At 36.1% G+C, this 20,985-nt stretch overlaps 1 protein-coding gene across 11 annotated transcripts in view; it reads left to right on the top strand.

Annotated features, from left to right (window-relative positions):
• MYT1L (myelin transcription factor 1 like) overlaps window positions 1-20,985 on the top strand; it is a 476,191-nt gene that overhangs the window by 215,683 nt on the left and 239,523 nt on the right. For all 11 annotated transcript variants that reach the window (XM_049784897.1, XM_049784892.1, XM_049784887.1 and 8 more), the window contains exon 4: window positions 4,739-4,886. The gene's annotated coding sequence lies outside the window, so the exon portion shown is untranslated. The remainder of the gene's footprint in view (window positions 1-4,738; window positions 4,887-20,985) is intronic.

Here is a 20,985-nt window from a genome sequence, read left to right as displayed (position 1 = left end):
TTACATTACAATAAAGATATTTTAATTTAAGTGAAAGATATTTTAGTTAATCATTCATGTTCTTTGGTAAAAACAAAAATAAGGGACTCTTAGTAAAGTGCTAATTAACAGGGCCAAATTTGCTACATTATCTATACCAGACATGTAATTACATTCATTTCTTGTATAACAGAAGACTATTTTTCTAATTTTTATGTTAAATAAAAAACAGTGAGATTATTTTTAATGTAATCGTTTTAAAATTATAAAAATGAAGATGGAGGGGCTGGAGCATTGGCGCAAATGGTAAGGCTTCTGCCTTGCACACGCTAACCTAGGATGGATTGTGGATCAATCCCCCAGCATTCCATATGGTCCCCCAAGCCAGGAGCAATTTCTGAGCTCATAGCCAAGAGTAACCCCTGAGCATCACCGGGTTTGGCCCAAAAAACAAACAAACAAACAAACAACTTATAAAATATAGTATATGGTAAGTACTTAATATATATACCTGTAATATTCTAATATACTTCACCATTTGGAAACAAAATTTTTATGTAACAAGAAAGATGAGAAGGGAAAATAAATGTCTTCTGTAGTCTCAAGTATAAACATTTCCAACTAACAGTATTTTATACTTACTTTACAAAACTTTAAAAATATTCTAAAAGTCAATCTACCTCTTTATATAAAAGCAGTTTAATAATCAAAAGTATGATAATCAGTGGGTAACAGTCTTCCCCTGTACACCACTAATCCAAGTTTAATTTTTGTCACTGCATCCCAAGCACCACCAGTAGTAAGCACTGAGCATAGTTGGATGTAGCCCCCAAATAAACTGAACAAATTACATATTAAAATTTGGGTACAAAGAATTCTATTTACTAGATAGCTAATTTAAAGTAATTTAAGCATACAAATTTCTTTAAATGGGAACAATCAAATGGCTCTTCTCTTACACAACGAGCATTATATACCAATAAATATAAGTGAATTATTCATGAATCATATTATAATGCACTAATATTAAACAAGATTATAAAAGAAATCACTTCTTTCTCAGATACTGTGTTAAGATGAAGATCTATTTGGGTTCCTGGAAATGGGAACTCAACAATCCCAAACTGAAGACTAGCAGACTAGCATCACTACAGTCTCATTGAGTAAGGTCTAGGGATCTTTCCTGGGTGCCATTCACACACTCTGATTTATGACAATGAGCTAATAACTGGAGCCTGTTCATCAGTTTAATTCATTTTTGGCTTATTCATTAAATTTAGCAATTTTCTTCACAGGCATGTCCTGTACCTCCATGATTTCATTTCTGAGTAGCAAAGCTCTAAAGATGGCCTAGTGGACATAGGTTAGTGATGAGGAACTCTATGGTAGGGCTCCTGTGATAGGTTCCATAGGAGGATCCACAAAAAAAAAAAAAAAAGAATCTAGTAAGATAGAATACTGTTTCCAGATTCTTATTTTGAATCAGCAAAGATTATGAGAGGTGAAAAGATGACAAAGACCTTACTAAGAAGAGATTTTTACTTTACAAGAGATTTTTCAGCAGAAAATGGCATCAAGTGCCCATAAAATGCCAAGACCTTTATATAAAGCCACAAAAGAAAACAGTTTGGCAATTTATACTTCAGAAATAAACATTGATTACCAGACATTGTAATCTCAGAGAAATGTAAATTTATAAAAATTTACATAATTGTTTATTGTAGCTTGATTCATAATAGCTCATAATTACAAACAACCTGATATCCTTCAATAGGTTATTAGTTGCAAACTGCTCAATGCATACCATGAAATCCTTCTCAGCAATATAAAACACCAGCTATTGAGATAGCCACAACCTGAATCTCCAGATAATTTAGTTATTTGAAAAACCCATTTCCAAAAGCTAAAAATTCTGTTCATTGACAGAACTTTAAATTTGTTGAGGTAGAACTTATGTGCAACTATTAGTTGCAGATTTGATATATGAATATATTACAAAAAATAAATTTGTAGTTTGTAAATGTGTAACTATCTCAAAGCAACATTTAAAAAATAAAAAGAGGCTAGAGAGATAGCACAGCGGTAGGGCTCTTGCCTTGCATATGGTTATCCCAGGACGGAGCTGGTTTGATTCCAGGCATCCCATATGGTCCCCTGAGCTTGCCAGGAGTGATTTCTGAGCACAGAGCCAGGAGTAACCCCTGAGCATTGCCGGGTGTGGCTCAAAAACCAATCAATTAATAAAATAAATAAACTGTTTTTTAAATAAGTAAATAAAATTAAAAAGTTATGTCATTTCCTATAGTGAGAAGGAAAACTCCGTACTCCATAGATACTCACCTGAGTGACAGTGGAGGAAAGGAAGGTACTTTAACACTGATGTTGAGGACAGTGTATGGCTAAACATCTGAAGGAACATATGCCTGCCTGGTGCTGTTCATGTTTTGCAACTAAGCTACCTGCTAAGCACTCCATTTGAGAGCTCATCTCAGGAATTTCATTATAAATTATCACAGGCAGCAGATGTGACAGGAAAGTGTAAGCACCCAGAACCATAGGTGCATAATCCTCAGACGGTGCCTGAATAATTGGGGCAATGTGAAGTCTTATAAGATCATGTTGCTAAAGGAACTCATTCAGGGGATTTCTGTGGATTCTTATGTCATAAAAGATAATTTGTAAAAGGATCATCAGCTCAGTGAGTTTAATCCTATTTTTAAAGTCTGCTTTTAAGAGGTTATTTCTACTTTACATATCAATTATCTATATTAGAATAATGTATATAGTATATAGTTCTATACACATATCATTTGTAGGAAGAACAGAATGACCTCCTGGACAACTAATCTGTAATAGATTTGCCAGATTCTTCGATCTCAATCATAAATTTGATAACTAATAAAAATAGATCTTAGATGGGTAGTTCTATAGTACCTAACCATTGTCTATCCTCGAATTCTTTTAAGAAGTATTTGTGGGTGTAGCCTAGTTTCTCTAAGCTTAAGAAAGGAAACATTTGGTGGCACCTCTCCTGCATAGGGAGAACAGAGGCAAGCTGTTGCTATAAGGTAACGGTGTTCAGTGGGCTTGAGAGGGGCATTTGCATTCCCAGACTTGGGGCAAATGCTGGAGGAAAAGATAACTCTCAAATAGAACCTGTCATTTTGTCCACAAAATTTTGTTAAACACATATTCATGGAAAATCTTTTTTTTTCCTAATTCTTAACTGTTACTTTAACAGCTGAAAATCCCTGATCCATCATTTGTAGTAGCTTGATGATCTCTAAGCCTTTCTCTTTTTACCTTCCATGAGCCATTCGTCTTCTCCAAAGAGATGACCAGTTTTGTAATAAATCTGTAGAACATCCTTAAAAGCTTGGAATGAGAGAGATAAATTTCTAGGATTATAAGGGTAAAGCTTTATCTGAATGAAGTTAACGATATTTTACTAAGGTGTGATTTTTTTTTAGATAAAGTGTTGGTAATATATCATATGCCTTTGATCATTAACATCTGACCCTTTTTATGTGTTCACAATTGTTTGGCTTTATGATGGTTTATTATAAGATTTGCTTATATTTTTAAAAAAATTAATTTTCATTGTTAAGAATTAAGATTTATTTTCGTAAAAGAACTATAATGTATGCAGATTTTCCAAGTGAGAATGTTATATTGCAGATCAAATTCAAAAGAACTGTGCCCATAATATAGATATTAACCAAGGAGATTATACATAAACTCCACTTTAAACACTATTTGTAATTTGTCTTATACGTATAATAGAATTTGAAATACCGTTCAAATAGTATTTGGGGACTAAGGAGGAAATACAGGAGCTAAGGAACATGATCTGGGCACAAATGACCCCAGTTCATCCTCCAGCATCACATATTCCCCCAGCATCACTGAGGAAACCTGAGCATTACCAGATTTCCAGCATCAGCATATTCCTAACATCACAGAGAACTAGCACCACTGCAGAATCCTTTGGCTCTTGCATTGATCTACTGGTCAGGGTGTCCAAAAATCACCCAGATTGGTCTTTAGTTTTCCTTCGCACTGCTTGGAGCCCTTGGGAGCACTTCACCTCAAAATACATATTTTATTTAAAGAAAATCAGCTCTTAATATGTTCCTCTAAAACATTTCAGATAAAAATTATCACCGTTTGCATTTAGTGTCTTCAATAGAAGACAAAATAAAACACACATAACTCAACACTCTAATGATAAAAAGCTTCATGGGCAATATATTTTGCCCCTATAATGAGCCAGTAAGTGGTCAAATTCTAAAACTTTTCAAACTTATTCACAATAAAATGATATTAATATATAGTGTTGTGTTGTGTTTCCCTAATTTTAATTGAAATAACTTGCTTTACAATACTGTTAATGACCATTTTATGTAAACATCATTCTAACACCACACCAGCCTCCTCTCTTCTCTCTACTAACATTCTAAGGCACTCCCTACCATTTCCTGCCCTTTCTCCTTACCTCCCTGTGGTGGACTCCCCCCACCCCCATTGGTTTTCTAAAAGAATTTTCCTTAAAGGAATGATATGCCAAAAACATAACTGATTGTGATATTTGATGGTCATATCTTGTCCCTTCTTGTAGCATTCCTGTAACTGTGCAGCATGGATACTTTCTTTAAGTATGTTAAAAATAGTAGACCCCTTGTAATCAAATCTTTCATGTACAACTTTTTCTTAATTATGAATCTCAACCTCATTTCTCTGCCTTTTAATTCTTCTCTAGAGTGACCACATCTGGTGGAAGAAGAAAAAAAAATGTAGTTATTGAGTCCAATCAAGTGTTTGTGTATCTCAAGATATCAACAGCTTCTAATCAAGAAAGGTTCTGACTGGTCCCACAGACATATGGCTATCCAAGGAGCCACATGAAGGTACTGAGTTTATGCTTTATTTTAAGCTTCAAAGTGCAGACAAATGTCATATACTTAATTTTTAAATTATGGCTTTGAAAAAACAAAAAGAAAACCTTGTGAATTTGTTGTATTTTGATAAAGAACTCAGAACTCCTTAATACTAATAAACAACCTATATAAAATTAGAATATGTATAATGTAAACAGGATTTTATTACAATATTACCACGATTTCTATTACAATATTGCCCCCTCAAATAATATCAGGGACATATTGATAGACCAGATTGCTTTTGGTGGTTCTACAGCAGTTGCTTTGTACAAAACACTCTGATCTCTATGTCTACTTTTAGTTCTATTCAGGGACATTTCATCTGTAAGGAAATTAAGCAGGTCTTTAATTAGAACTTCATTTGCATTGCCCAAGGTCTTTAGAGGTTGCTGTCAATTACTGTTGATAAACCTCCCTTGGTGCCACTGTGGACTTTGAAAGCTATGCTCTGCAAAACTTCAGGTTATGACAGTATCTTTATAAAGATCTCTTAAAATCATGGTGATATTAAAAAAAATAAATTTTAATTTCTGCTATTTCCAGGGTTTTGGTTCAGTAACATTAAGTACATTTACAAAGCTCTGCAAACACCACCATCACCTAGCTCCTAAACTTTTTTCATCTTTGAAAACTGAAACTCGGTCTACATTTAGCAGTCACAGTCTATGCTCCCTCCCCACAGCTTCTGGCAATACCTCTCTGCTTTTATTTTTATCTCAATAAATTTCACTGCATCAGGTAACTTTATATGATTGGAATCATGCATTATATGTTATCGTGTGACTGTCATTTCACTAAGCATCATGTCTTCAGGGATCATCCATGCTGTAGCTTGTGTCAGAATTTTCTTTCAAATACTAAATAATAGTCCATTGTTCAGCTAGGTTATGTTTTGTTTATTTATTCATCCATTAATATAAATTTAAATGAACTTACACCATCACTCTAAGAACTCAGAGCTGAAAGGAGGGAAACTAACAGGCAAGGCATCCCTCCATTAACAATAGTGCAAACAACAGAGTCAAAAAGAAAATGGGGGGTGGTGGAATGAGAAAGAAGCAATTTGCCTGCCTAGAGAAAGGCAGGGATGGGGGTAGGGCTAGAAGAGAAATGGCAGACATCAGTATGGTATGGGAAGGGTAAAAGCTGGTCTACATTGCACGACTTAAACCCAAATTGAACTAATTTATAACTGTGGTGCTTAAATAAAGCAATTAAAAATAAATAAATAAGTAATTGAACTTCCACATTTTGACTATTGTAAATAGTGATGCTGTGAACATGGATGAGCAAATATCCATTGAATTATTCTTTCAGCACACTAGGTATATTCCCCAAAAAGAATTGCTTGATCATAAATGTAATTTGATTTTTTAATTATTATTATTACATAGTATTTTCTACATGGTAGCTGCACTATTTTACATTCCCAGAAAGAGTGCACAAGGTTCTAATATCTCTATATACTTATAACACCTTTTACTTTCAGTATTTTGAGGGGAGGTCATACCCTGTGATGCTCAGGGGTTACTCCTGGCTCCGGGCTCAGAAATTGCTCCTGGCGTGGGGGACCACATGGAATGTGGGGATACAACTCACGTTCATCCTAGGACAGCTGCTTGCAAGGCAAATGCCCTACCACTGTGCTACCGCTCCGTCCCTATTTTTAGTATTTTTTAATAATGACCATAATAAGATGTGAAGTAGTTTCATTCTGATTTTGATCTGTGCTTTTCTAATTATCAGTGAATTGAGCCACTTTTATTCTATTCTAATCTTATTGATATGTTTATTTAAGTCACTTTCCTTGATCAAGCTGTTTCATTGTTTATTTGTAGAAATTGTATAATCTTAACATCAATTCATTGGCAGATATATTATTTGAAATCAAATTATTCTATGTTATTGATGGAATTTCCTTTGGTTAATATTATGGTTTGATACACAGATGTTTAATTTTTTGTAATTCAGTGTATCTGTTTTTTTGTTTGTATTTTTGATATCAGAACAAAAATAATTTTCAGGTTTAACTTTGTGAAACTTTAGCTCTTATGTTAAAGTTTTTTATTTGGTTTGAGTCAAATTCTTTATTTTATGTTAGATAAGGACCCAATTTATTCTATGCCCATGGATAGCAGGTTTTCATAGTATCAATTGTACCTATTATTTACCGCCTATTACGTAGCCTTAGACCTTGACAAAAATCACTTGACCGCATTTGTGAGGGCTTATTTGTAAGTTCTTTATTACATTTTATTGGTCTTTGTCTTTGTACTACAATACTGTTTTGATTATTGTAGCTTTATTATAAACTTTGAAATCAGAAAGTATAAATCCCCGACTTTGCCCTTCCTTTCCAAGATTGTTTTAGTAATTAGGGATTCCTTAATATATCAAATGATTTTTTTGCGTGACTTTTTATTTCTAAAAAAACAATATTGGGGTTTAAGTATGGATTGCATTGAATCTATTAATCTTATGGGTATGTCTCTTAATCAAAAAAGAGTTTATTATACTTTATAATAATAAATTTTGTATTCAATTCAATTATATGACATCACATTAATTTTTTTTTTTTGTTTTCGGCCACACCTGGTGATGCTCAGGGGTACTCCTGGCTATGCACTCAGAAATCTCTCCTGGCTTGGGGTGTCATATGGGACACCAGGGGACAAACCTGTGGTCCATCCTAGGCTAGCACACTCAAGCCGTTCTGTGCCATCATTCTGGCCCTACATTAAGTTATTTTTAAGTTTACAAAATTTCCAATTTTATAAATAGTTTTTACTTAATGTTGTCTCATTTTTTTTGTTTGTTTGTTTTTTGGGCCACACCCGTGACGCTCAGGGGTTACAACTCCTGGCTATGCACTCAGAAGTCGCTCCTGGCTTGGGGGACCATATGGGACACCAGGGGATCGAACCGTGGTCCATCCAAGGCTAGCGCAGGCAAGGCAGGCACCTTACCTCTAGTGCCACCACCCGGCCCCAATGTTGTCTCATTAACAACAAACAGGCATATAAGAATCTTACATAGGAAGTTTTTGAAAATATCAACTCAGAAATGAAAATAAAGTTTTTGTTTAATATTATTAAACTGCCTTTAGGAGGTTTTCTTGATCTATCAATAGTTGTTTAGAAAAAATTCACCAATGCATAGAATATATATCACCTCACCACCAGAGGTAACTTCTGGCATCCAGAAAAGAGTTTACTGCTACTAATGATAGACTAAAAGATAAAATAGCTCACATACTTTGTGATATCAACCAAGTTTACAGTCGACATTAACAGTGTAGATAGGTATAATTTAAATGAGATGTTGACTAGTCATCTTTCTGAATCATCATTTAATGATCTCAATCAATGATCGAGATACACTTCTAGTACCTCTGAGGATTAGATGTAAGCGCAGTGCTCCTCTCAAGCCCTGTGAGTCAAAGTAATTCTGCATCTACATTAAAGGCCTATAAAGGGAAAATTAGAGAACTTAAGTTTCTATCCTAAAATGACACATGTCATAACATGCTGAGATAGTAATTGAAAAGGGCCTATATAGAATAGGCTATCTACAGTGAAATGGTCATGGAAGGAGAAAAATGGGGGACCTGGGATTAAGGAAAGGTTGATGGCAAGTAACTGAGACAAGTGTCGGGGACTTTGGACACATCACTAGTATGAAAGGTGTAGTTATATATATATATATACATATATATATTTATATATATATTAATATATATATAAACCCCAAAGCTACAAATACTGTAAATACTGTAATGGGACCCAATTCATAATATTTAAACTTTAAAATATGCCTATTAAGGAGGTACTTGGAAGGTTGGGGTTAGAAAAGAATACGGGGACAATATGGAAAGAAATTAACACTAGTGGTAGGTTGATGCTGAAAAATTGAAAACACACTATTATGGACACATTTGTAAGTTAAGTTAAGTTATGATGCCAAATCTATATATTTGAAAACAAATAGAATAATATTATTTATTTTGTTTTGGGGCACACCCAGTGGTGCAAACACCTAAATATCTGTGCTATCTTCCCAGACCCAAAAATAAAAGCAATTTTTAGTGATCTAGATAGAATGCAAATAACCAATTTAAATTTGCCTTCCAATGTTAATCATATGTATTTTCCCAGAGGAAAAATATTCATATGTAGGCACTAGAACAGCCTATGCCCTCCAAAAAAAATTACTCAAGGGAGAGGTTATCTTTACAACTAAACTATTATGATACAGACAGCAAATGTATATCAATAACTTTTCATCAGCGTCTCCTTCTTACTATTTTGTATGGTTATATTGCACAAGGAAGACCAATAGTAGCTTATAGAGGTAGGAAAATAAATGAGAAGTCAAAACGATAGTATAGGGCAGTGGTGGTGAACAAGTTTGACACAAAGAGCCAAAATTTTAAACTGTGAGAGTCAGAGAGCCACACTATGCAGTGACCTGCCAAAACAGACAAACACTCACACAAAAGCATCTAATTTTAACAATAATATATTAAACACATATTGCATTTTGCCATTTTGAGTGAGGGTCAAAATCCTGCAGTGATGGTGAGGGTGTGCTGCGTCCTCCACTCTAAGAACTAACGGCAAGATGTGACCCAACATGTGCTACATGGGTTGTTTCCCTCAGTTGTTTCCAAGGGATGAGAGACGGGATACGGCAGCCTGGGGGCGGGACTCAGCGCTGGAAGATCTCTCATCAGAGGCCCCTCCTCAGAAGCAGCACAACAAAATCCAAACTTGGCAAAGAGCCACAGTATCCAAAATTATGATAAGAGGCAAAGAGCCACATTCATTTTGGCCAGGAGACGCATGAGGCTGGAGAGCCTCGCCACCCCTGTTATAGGGGTTAAGGCACATGCTTTGCATGCTATTGACCCACGTTCAATTTCTAGCATTACATGGTCTGCATAAGCACTACTGAGGCACTACAGAACCTAAGTATCATAGAATTCTCAAAAAATGGCCAAGACTGGAATGTAGTCCACCAGAATTCAATCCCAAACACCACATTTGGTCTTCTGAGCTCGACTGGAATTGATACCTGAGCCAGGATTAATACAGAACCAGAATTTAGTATAACCCTAAGAGCTGCTAGGTATGCACCCTACCCAAAGAAGCCATCCTATGGTTTCCCCTGATCACTTCAGTGGGGGAAGTGCCCCCTTAAACATAATGGAGCATAAGTTATTTACTCCCATGGAGCTTACAAATTGAGTTGCAAACATGACATAATATTAGAATATAAAGTCCTCTCAGTGCAAAGTATGCCATGTTTCTTTTATATTCTAGAGCTGAACATGTCTTGAATTCTGTTGGGTATTCAGTCAGTTCTTATTGCATCAACAGAAATCTGAGCAAGATAACTGAGCAACACACCACAAAGTTCTTAATTCTCACTGTAAAGGTCAAAGATATAGAGAAGTCTACTCTAACAGGCTCTTGACAGATAAGTCCATTGAAAACTAGTTAAGGAAAGAAAATAATAATACCTATAAATGAAAATAGAAGGGGTAATACATAATATAAATGTGTATGCTTACTGTTTGCATATGTAGCAATATTTTCAGACAACAACCTAATTTTCCATAGTTCAGATTTGTGTTCGTAAGATAGGTTTATGTGTTATATGAGTTCATGTTTCATAGACAAAAGGAGAAAAAAAGATATTATATGGTACTAATTCAATACCCTTTCAGGTGGAGAACATGTCAGAGGGGTTCACTCTGAAGATTTGTTGAACCGATTTTTAACTCAAGAAGCCAAGAATTCACTCTTTTACTTGCCCACATTCCTTCCTATCTCTATTGCCGCATAATATTTTAGTCAACATTCTGAATTTTAGTTTAACTGCTATCTGTGTTCTTATTCAAACGAGGTGCTCTCAGGATTGCTCTTCTGTTCCTCCAAAATTTTAAATTACAATTCAGAGTCAGAAATACTCGAATGAAAAGTCTATGTCACCAGTAGCCATTGTTAAGCAGTCCTGTATAGGGCAATCAAGTCCTGTGGCATCAGCCCACACTTCCAGGCCTTCAATGTATCTGTGACTCCATTGCTCTGCCTGTCATGGCATTTTCTGTCCACTGCAGCTAGCTCCCCTTAGCATTCACAGTCAAGAAGTATTGTGGGACTAGCTCTTGTGGGAGAAATAAAAGTGCCATTGAACAAGATTTAGATTTAGGACTTTTTTTTTGTCCTAGTGTGTCCCAATTAGCCAGTGTGATTGCTGAGCCATGAGCACCTGTGGCGTCCCTGCAGCTGGCACTCTAGGAAATCCAATTTCCTCTGAACTAGAGCCCAAAGAGAAAATCACGCTCTGCATCCAATTTCCATGCTAAAGACTTTACTTAAAATAAAATCCATATCTGTTCCCAAAAAACTTCCTGAATTGTGTTTTGAATGGTGACTATTTTAAAGAAAAGTATATCATGCGTCCAGAAGGAGGAATCTGCTGAAATTGCTCCAATTTTATAAATCTGTTTTTTGACCCTTTGAAACAAATGTATTTAAAACAGCTAACAAATGCTATTAGGTTTCATGCTAATACTGCCAATAACCATTTGTATGCTTCTGGGTAAATCCTTTTTAAAGACTTAGCTTTTTTTTCTGTAAAATAAGGATAAAGGGGCTATCTAAAGATCAAATGGGATGAATTACATGAAAATAATGTGATTACAAAGATGATGATTGCAACAAAATATTTATTAAATGGACACTATAAACCAAACTTCATTATCAAAATATAATACTTGCTATTTAATCCTCAAAACACCCCATGAAATTGGCATTATTATTAAAAATTTTATATATAGGGGCCGGGAAGGTGGCGCTAGAGGTAAGGTGTTTGCCTTGCAAGCGCTAGCGTAGGACGGACCGAGGTTCGATCCCCCGGTGTCCCATATGGCTCCCCAAGCCAGGGGTGATTTCTGAGCGCATAGCCAGGAGTAACCCCTGAGCATCAAACGGGTGTGGCCCAAAAACCAAAAAAAAAAAATTTATATATAATATATATTCATGAAGATACTAAAAAAGAGATTATTAATTTGACTAAGTTGATAGTGTGGGACAAACAAATTCAAATCTGAGAAGACATTTAACATTTTCTACCCAATATTTTCAACTTCTGGAAAAATTCATGATCCCAAGGTTTTATGTAGATATCATACAACATTATTCTTGTGTCTATTGCACATATTTTTAAACAAATTATTTATGCATGTAATGCATGATTTGTCTATATATGTACATATATATACAGAATTTGCCAAACTACTTGGTTACCCCAAAATTGTTATTTTATTCAATGAATATTCAATAATATTCATATATATGGGGCTGGAGAGATAGCATGGAGGTAAAGCGTTTGCCTTTCATGCAAGAGGTCATCGGTTCGAATCCCAGCGTCCCATATGGTCCCCTGTGCCTGCCAGGAGCAATTTCTGAGCATGGAGCCAGGAGTAACCCCTGAGCACTGCCGGGTGTGACCCAAAAACCACAAAAAAAAAAAAAAAATAATATTCATATAACTGAGTTTCAGAATTGAACATACGTTTCCCAGAAAACAAGCAAGTAATTTGGGTCATGTTTTGTCAAGATTGTTCTTAATCGTTACATAGGCTTGTAGGTTGTTTTCTCAGTTATGCTCTCCTATAGTTTAAAATTAATTTTGTGACCTTTTATTACTGAACATAATAATGGTATTTATTGTAAGGTGGTGATATAAAATATGTAAGAAGAAAACGAAGATCAATGTTTAAGTCAGACAATAAGGCTCACCAGGTGTCTAGGAATTAAAAAAATCATCAGAGGATTTTGGAGGGTCCTGCTTCTGTAGATAGAGGTTAATCAGTTGATCCAATTTTGACATACACATAACACTAGGCTAAGAATTCCAGAAATGCCCTACTATTACTGGATTTGTGTCAAATTATATTGACAAATAGGAATTCTAGCATTCAAAGTCCTTTTTCCCCTTGGATAAGGACTAGAGGGTTGGCTAGAGCCAAAGATGCTGAAAGAACCCATTTCAATTCACTAAAATTTCAAGCATCTGTCAGTTCTTCACCTTATGAAATTGTGCTATCAGGAATGTTATGTGGGGTTTGGAGAGGAAAGACATGGGATGTGTGGAAGAGATAACTGTGAATAGCTTATATTAACATGATAAATGAGCCAGTATCACCACTACTGACTACTTTCAACAAAAGACTATATATATATATATATATACCTATATATCTCAAATTTCTCTAAACTAACAGAAGCTTTACTTATATATAAATATTATATATACATACATACATATATATATATACATACATATATCCTGCAAGTATAGGGCTATTTGCCTGTACTGAGCTCTGTGCCTTCTCCCTTTGTATAGCCTAAGGTTCAGCATCTTCACATTTTGCTCTGGGTTACCCCATATATCATAGTAAGAACATGTGTTAATTATTTGTAGACATTACAAATAAAATTATTTGCTCAAAATCTGTAACTGCTGAGATTGGTGTTTAAATTGGTGTCTCAACATGCTGGACAATTTTTGAAAGTTTATGCTAAAAGCTGACCTTATTTGCCATTTGCCTATTAATCCTCCTAATGTTCTTGTTTTGGTTCTCAACTTTTGTTTGCAAAAGAAAAAATACCCTCCATTTATTTTATAAAGATGTTCTCTTCTGGATCTGGGAAGATATATATTTGTTAAAATATCTAGAACTGGGGTTGAAGCAATAGTTCAGGGGATAGGGTATTAGCCTTGCATGCAGCCAATCAGGGTTTGATCCCTGACATCCCATATGGTCTTTTAAACACCACCAGAAGTAATTCCTGAGTACAGAGTCAGGAGTAACCCTTGAATACCACTGGATGTGGCCTCTCAAAAATAAAATCTCTAGAAACTCTTCCATTTCAATTCTTTGTCACTAAATGTATCACCTAAAATATATGCATTTATTGGATATATTTTTGTTATGAAAATGCATGGTCATTCTTTAATGTTTACTTTTAAGTTTTCTACCAGAGTAAAGAGGAGAGTTCGAAAAATTGTAGCATATGCCTTGTATTCATAAGGATTTAAATGTGATTTCTAACATTTCATTTTTCCTCACCAGCAATATAGAGTATGATCTTGGTAACCCCATTTTTTTTTGTTTGTTGTCCATACCTGGCAATTGACAGGGCTTATTTCTGCACTCAGAAATTACTCCTGTGGTGCTCAGAGAACCTAAAGGGATGCTAATGATTGAATTCAGGTTGGCCCTATGCAAGGCAAATGCCCTATCCATTGTGCCACTACTCCCCAGCAGTTTTGAACCTAAGCATTGAATCCTAGTTCAGAATCTTCTCTGTAAGCTCGGAAGTTTTCCTGAAATAAGTAAAATTATTTTCAAACAATATAACTTTATTCAATACCTTAATATGTGTATGGCATATCTTCCAAAGAAATCTAATATTTTGTAACATTTAACATTTTTCTTATTCCTAGAAAAGAATTTCCATGTAGTTACATTCCAGATATGATTCAAAATGGACATTGGAAGTACTCTTTGGTCTTTTTGGAGGAAATATAATTATTCTCGAGTGTATCATTTTTCATTAGCCTTGTGAACATAGTTTAATTTGACTAGAATAAAAATCATGTTATCTTTTATTCCCCTTAGATAGCTTTCATGAAGTTTATATGCAATGTAAAATTCATGGGTAGAAATTAATAGACATTTGTCAAAGCATAATGACTAACATATTATGGTCTTGAAAAGTGTGTTAAGTTTAAATTTAGGTAACATAGAAGTTAAATGAATAAGTTCTCTCTAAGAGAGATCTCATGTAAAAGATGGACATTTTAGTGTGTATTATTAGTGTTGTATTGATAAGCAAAATGCTAACAATAACTAACATAAACAAAAAGTAATTTAGTGACAAACTCAAACTTTAAAAAAATCACTAACCAAATATAGTCACGTGGTATGGAAAGATACTAGTATAGTTTTACATTAGAAAAGCTGTTCAATTTCAATGACATTGTAAACTTTAATCTGAATTACAATGCCATATCATTGTTTACCTAAAATCTGACAATAATAAAAACGGTTAAGAGTATAGTATGAGTTTAGACAATAACAATGTCAAGGAAGCCTAGAAAGCATCCATCCTTTGTATTCATACTTCCACTATTCGAATTTTACTATCCAAATATTTACTCACACAGAATGTGAGTCTTCATAAAGTAACAGCAAGTCAGTATGTCAAATAACACTAAGGGTGTGTCCTCTGAACATACTGAGTTCTGTCTCCTTTCTGCTCCATCCATGCCATTCCATTCTATATATCTCCACTTCCTTTACTATGTATCAGGACTAGCTCTTCTGTGCTTACTCTGAGGTTGAATACATAAGTATTCAATAAAAGACACCTGTCACATAGTGTTTCAGAAACACTATTTGTGCTACATATCTATAGATGTGTTTTTAAGAGTAGGATTTGGGGAACAGCTATTTATCTTTAGACATCTACTCAAATTAATTAGGTTATATTTATTCATAGAACTCCATGATTTACTGTACTACAATGGGAGCTTATATGACCCTAGCCCAACATAGATTGTGTGATAGAAATTGCAAAGTCAAGACCATCTATGTAGTGTTGCCATTTGTGTATTTATTTTATTTATTATTGACACAGCATTGATTGACATTATATGCTTTAGGAATATAGGCTTACCATTTATTGTCTATTACCTACTAGATTCACCACCAAAGTAACAATTTTCCTCCACTATAGACCCCCTCCACAACTGCTTAGTCAGAATATAACTTTGTTTCAATTTCCTTTAGTTCATTCTATTCCATCATTTCTTAATATCCTATATATGAGTGAAGTCACTGGGTATTTATCTTTCTCCTTTTGACTTATTTTATTTTGCTTTTTGGGGTCACACCCGGCAGCGCTCAGGGGTTACTCCTGGCTCTATACTCAGAAATTGTTCCTGGCAGACTCGGGGATCATATGGGATTCCGGGATTCTAACCACCGTCCTTCTGCATGCAAGGCAAACGCCTTACCTTCATGCTATATCTCCGGTCCCATCCTCTTGACTTATTTTGCTTTGCATAACTCCCTCCAGTTTCATCTACCGTATTTTCCGGCATATAAGACGACTTTTGAAGCAAAAAAAAAAAAAAAAAAAAAAGTCAACCAAAAATCGGGGTTGTCTTATACGCCGAGTATATCCCGAAAAATGTTTCAATATGCTGCTAAACGAAAATTGTCTGAATATTGCCACAAAACGAATTTTCCAACTTGATCCTGCACCAGTCACTGCCAGGCTGCTCGACTGCCTCTCTAACTCAGCCAATCCAAGCAGGCTTTTTATGCATGAAAATTAGACAATGTTCTGGACCCAAAACGACAGTGTAAAAAGCCTGCTCAAATTGGCCAGAGTCAGAGAGGAAGTCTATTACAGTATAACCTTTGAACCTTTGCTTGTTGTGATTGGCTCACTGTGGTACATACAGTTGCAGCACAGGAACGTTCTGTCTGATACAGCGAATATAGGCCTAAACCTATGTTTTAACTGCAAAATAGGGGGTCGTCTTATATGCCGAAAAATACGGTATATTGATACAAATGACAATGTTTGATCTTTTCTAAATTTTGAGTAGTATTCTATTCTGTATAATATAACATAGCTTTTTTATGCACTCATTTGTCCTTGGGCACATAAAGTTATTCGTATAATGAACAGTAAATAGGAGGACTATGCTACCTTTGGTTTTTGTTTGGGGGCCACACTTGAGTGTGCTCAGGGCTTATTTCTGTTTCTGAGCTCAGGAATTTTTCCTAGGACCATATGGGGTTCTAGGGATGGAACAAGGCAAGCATCCTACCTACTCTGTCTGGCCTCTATTATCTTTTTGAATGATTGTTTTGTGTTCTTTACTTAGTTACCTAGATGTAAAATTCCTAAGTTCATTTTTGAGAAACTTTTGTTCTGTTGTTCTTGTTTTTGCATTATTTTGTTTTGTTTGCCTGTATAGGTTGGATCTATTAATACTCCAGTAACAATGGATGAAGTTGCTTTTACTCCATTCCAATACCAATATTTGTTATTTCTGGTCTTTTTAAGATAGTTCACTTTTATAGATAAGAGGTGGCATTTCATAGGAGCTCTAATTTGCATTTCTCTGAGGGTAATGTTATTTTTCATGTTAGCCATCTACATGTCTCCTTTGAAGTAGTGTCTATTCAACTCTTCTCCCTAATTTTGGTGTTTTGTTTTCTGAGTTCTATGAATTCTTTATATAGTTCATTCTTGCAGACACAGTTTGTGCAAATATTTTCTTCCATTGAAGGGAAATGTCATTTCACTAATGTAACTTTTTTCACTCTGCAAAATCTTTGTAGGTGGATATAGGTAGAGCCATTCTCATAGTTAAAGTTGCTCAACCACACTCATGGTTGTAATCAAGGTGTTTAAATAAATATATTTAAAAAAATGTTTCTTAGAGGAAAAGAGCTTGAAATGCTCTTAGAGAAAAGGAATTCTGTGACTGGGAGCAAGAGTTCCTTTCTATGGTATACTTTGAATACTGTAAGAATGTTTCTGTGGCGCCAGAGAGATAGCACAGCTGTGGGGTGTTTACCTTGCATGCAGAAAGATGGTGGTTTGAATCCCAGCATCCCATACGTTCCCCTGAGCCTGTTGGAGGCGATTTCTGATCATAGAGTTAGGAGTGGACCCTGCATGCTGCTGGGTGTGACCAAAAAACAAAACAACAACAACAAAAAATGTTTCTGTGGGCCTGGGAGATAGTAAAGGGGCTTGAGAATATACCTCATGACCTTTTTAGCTCCCTGGCACAGTCCTCTAAGCATCAATGGAAGGGCCCCTCACACACACACACAAAAAAAATTCAAGTGGATCTGGAGTTTCGAAGTACACCACAAGGACCAACAAGCAGTATTGCATTCTAGGGTCCACTACCAATGGCTTCCCCAGCCTAGTTGCCTAGAATAACAAGAAGGGGAGCCTACATCATCTGAACATTACTTGGGAGGCTTCCCAAAAACATATAATGTTGCCACTTGTATATATAGTTTCCTCTTTATAACAGTTATTTTAAGATTCACCAAATATTTAAGGCGAAATAATGCCAAGCCAGTGTGTGGTTTCTACAAAGGACCTGGAAAGATTGTGTGGGTTCTGAGTGAATTATACTGCACAAATTCAGATGCATTTCCAAGATAGACAGGCCACATAGAAAAGGATAAATTCTTACAACAGAGTGAGGAAAGTGAGATCAGGGACAAACTTATAGAGGGCAGATTTTGGACAGAATAAGATGCTTCCTGGAGATGACAACAATCCCAGACATTTAATAGTCTTGGATACTGACTTCTGTGGCTGAGAATGAAGGCACCGAGGCCAGAAAACATAGCTCCTTCTAGAGAAAAGTCATTTTTGCCTTATTTCTGATATATTCACAGTAGAAGCGCAAGAGCAGGGGGCAAGAAAATTAGGACATTTGGTTGCTGTGGACTTATTTTAAATACTTGCTCTCCTAAAATATCAAATTCTGAGCTATGAGAAAAAGGCAAGTGGAACCACAATATATGGAACTATTCATCTATTTTCTAATTCTGTGGCTCATGAGCAGGTGGGTGGCTGTGCAGATGATCTCCGAATTATTCAAAGTGCTTGCAAATCCAAGTTTTGCCCCCTGTGCTGCTCGGCAGGAAGCCCTCCTCCCAGGCCGCTCCTGCCAGGCATGCACTCCAGCACTGTAAAAAGGGCAGGCAAAAATCCTTCTCAACCGAACAGCCTGCCTGCTAGAAGTCTGCCCCAGAAATTGTAATATCTGCAACGTGATGGATGAGACTAATCTTCTCATCGTTTCATGGGAGATTTACATGCCTAACTCTCATTAGCGCTAATGGGAGTTTCTTGCATAAATCTTGAATGCAGGAAGGTAGGGGGAAAAAAAACTCATTTTCTTTTATTCTTTAGTGCTTTTCTTGCTCCAGGTTTCATTCTTTCAGTTTGAAGGCTGACTTGGGTGTATTATCACGTGCCTTGCTCTTAAACTGCTGGCACTCTTCATTTACATGGAAATGGACCATAAACAGGGCTCTGAACTCACATGTTTGAACACCTCCTACTTGTGCCATCATCCTTGCAAGTACAGATATCCAATTAGTGCAACTGATCCAACAAATTTCCATGTGTCAGTTGTACCTGCTGTGAATGTCATTCTGTTCAGTGATAACAGAGCTTGCATCCCAAAATAGTGGTAAGGGATAGAGGGATAGGAGCACATCCCTTGTTATAAACTGAATTATTTTTAACTTGATGGCAATACCAGCCCCTTTAAAAGTATTACCCTATATATGAAGGTAAGATGTAGTACAGAGAAAACAAAAACTAGACTAGCCCCATACTCAATCATTGCTCTCCCTTCAAGTCTTTAACTGTGGGTCACTTGGTGATATCAATGCAAGTATTTGTGGGAGGCAAGCATTTGGCTTAATATCACCCTTGCATACCAATGGGAGACCTCCACTTTGTTCCAAACTCATTGAATGTTTTGTTTTCATTATTTTGACTATTTGTCATCTATCAATCATAGTACTCCCCATTGAAATCTATAGAGTCCTGCTATTGAGAGTTAGGTGATGATTTATGGGAGGGATATAACATTGCAGGGCTATATCTATATTTTTAATTTAAATATAGGTTGGTATAATCTGCTAACAAATTTTAAAATGATACCTTCAGTGCATCTACATCAGATTGAGAGTTTTGAATGATATAACAAAAACGTAATTTTATTCACAAAGGAAAGGATGAATAAACTAATAAAACTGATGCACTGAGCATTGTCAAATTTAAGAAAAATAAAGTTAGAGTTATCAAATGGAGAAAATAACTCCCAGGACACAGTGTGATAGCAGGGCACTGGCTTTTCTGCATCAGGGCTCTCTACCATCCTACAGGTGATACTATTGATAGAGACTTGCCAAACAGATCTGCCCACTGGGAGCTCTTTCCTAGGAGGATAATCCTATCAGAGGTTTGCTGGGAAACAGAGCAGAGAACTCAGATAATGTTCTTCTGACTGTGTCTGTCTCCATGATGGAATACAGTTATCTGTGAAGACAGAGAACAGGGGAAAAGAATTGAGAATGGAAGAGAGAAGGTATATTTGATAGTGGGAAAAGGAAATCCTTGAGAGCTAGTTAATGCCAAAGATTCCTTTGGGGTTTACAATCTTGTTTGGAAGTGAGAGCAAAAAGCTGGGCCCAATATTTCTGTAGCTACAAAACAGTTGAAAGGCAGCTCAAAGCAAACTGTACTTGTATTTGTCTTTCCTAGAAGAGTCCATTTAAATGAGACAGGCTCATTTACAGAGCAGAAAGAGCATTGAATGTCAACCTGGTGTTCCAATGTAACTGCAAAGTTGAAGGGGAGAGTTTGAGATAAAGGAGGTTAATAGACAAAGACCAACCCTGGACATTCAAAGTGCTGGAGGGAGGAAACTAAAGATAAGGGTAGAAGCCTAAAAATAGATTCAGAATCTACACTGAGAGGTCTGATCATTACAAAACACATTTGGGGATAGCCTTAGGCATAGACATATAAGCAGGGGAAGACAGTCAACAAGACCAAGAACAGGACTGGAAGAAAAGTTCTTAAGATTTGACATCAGGGGCCAGAGCGGTGGCACAGGGCGAAGGCGTCTGCCTTGTGCGCGCTAGCCTAGGACAGACCATATGGCCCCCCAAGCCAGGAGCGATTTCTGAGTGCATAGCCAGAAGTAACCCCTGGTGTGGCTCAAACCCCCCTCCCCCCAATAAAAATTTGACATCAGGGGTTCTCTTGAAGTTTTGCAGGAGCTGAGACTCAAGATTTTGCATGTGATGAGGATCAAGGATTTTAGAAAGCAAAGGGAAGATGCAGAAGTAAGGAGGATCTCTCTCTCTCTGTGTGTGTGTGTGTGTGTGTGTGTGTGTGTGTGTGTGTGTGTGTGTGTGTGT

This window comes from Suncus etruscus, chromosome 12 (assembly GCF_024139225.1).
Source record: "Suncus etruscus isolate mSunEtr1 chromosome 12, mSunEtr1.pri.cur, whole genome shotgun sequence".
NCBI classification, from domain to species: Eukaryota; Metazoa; Chordata; class Mammalia; order Eulipotyphla; family Soricidae; genus Suncus; species Suncus etruscus.
Note: the sequence above shows the minus strand (reverse complement) of the source record. Positions and strands in the feature narration are given on the sequence as shown.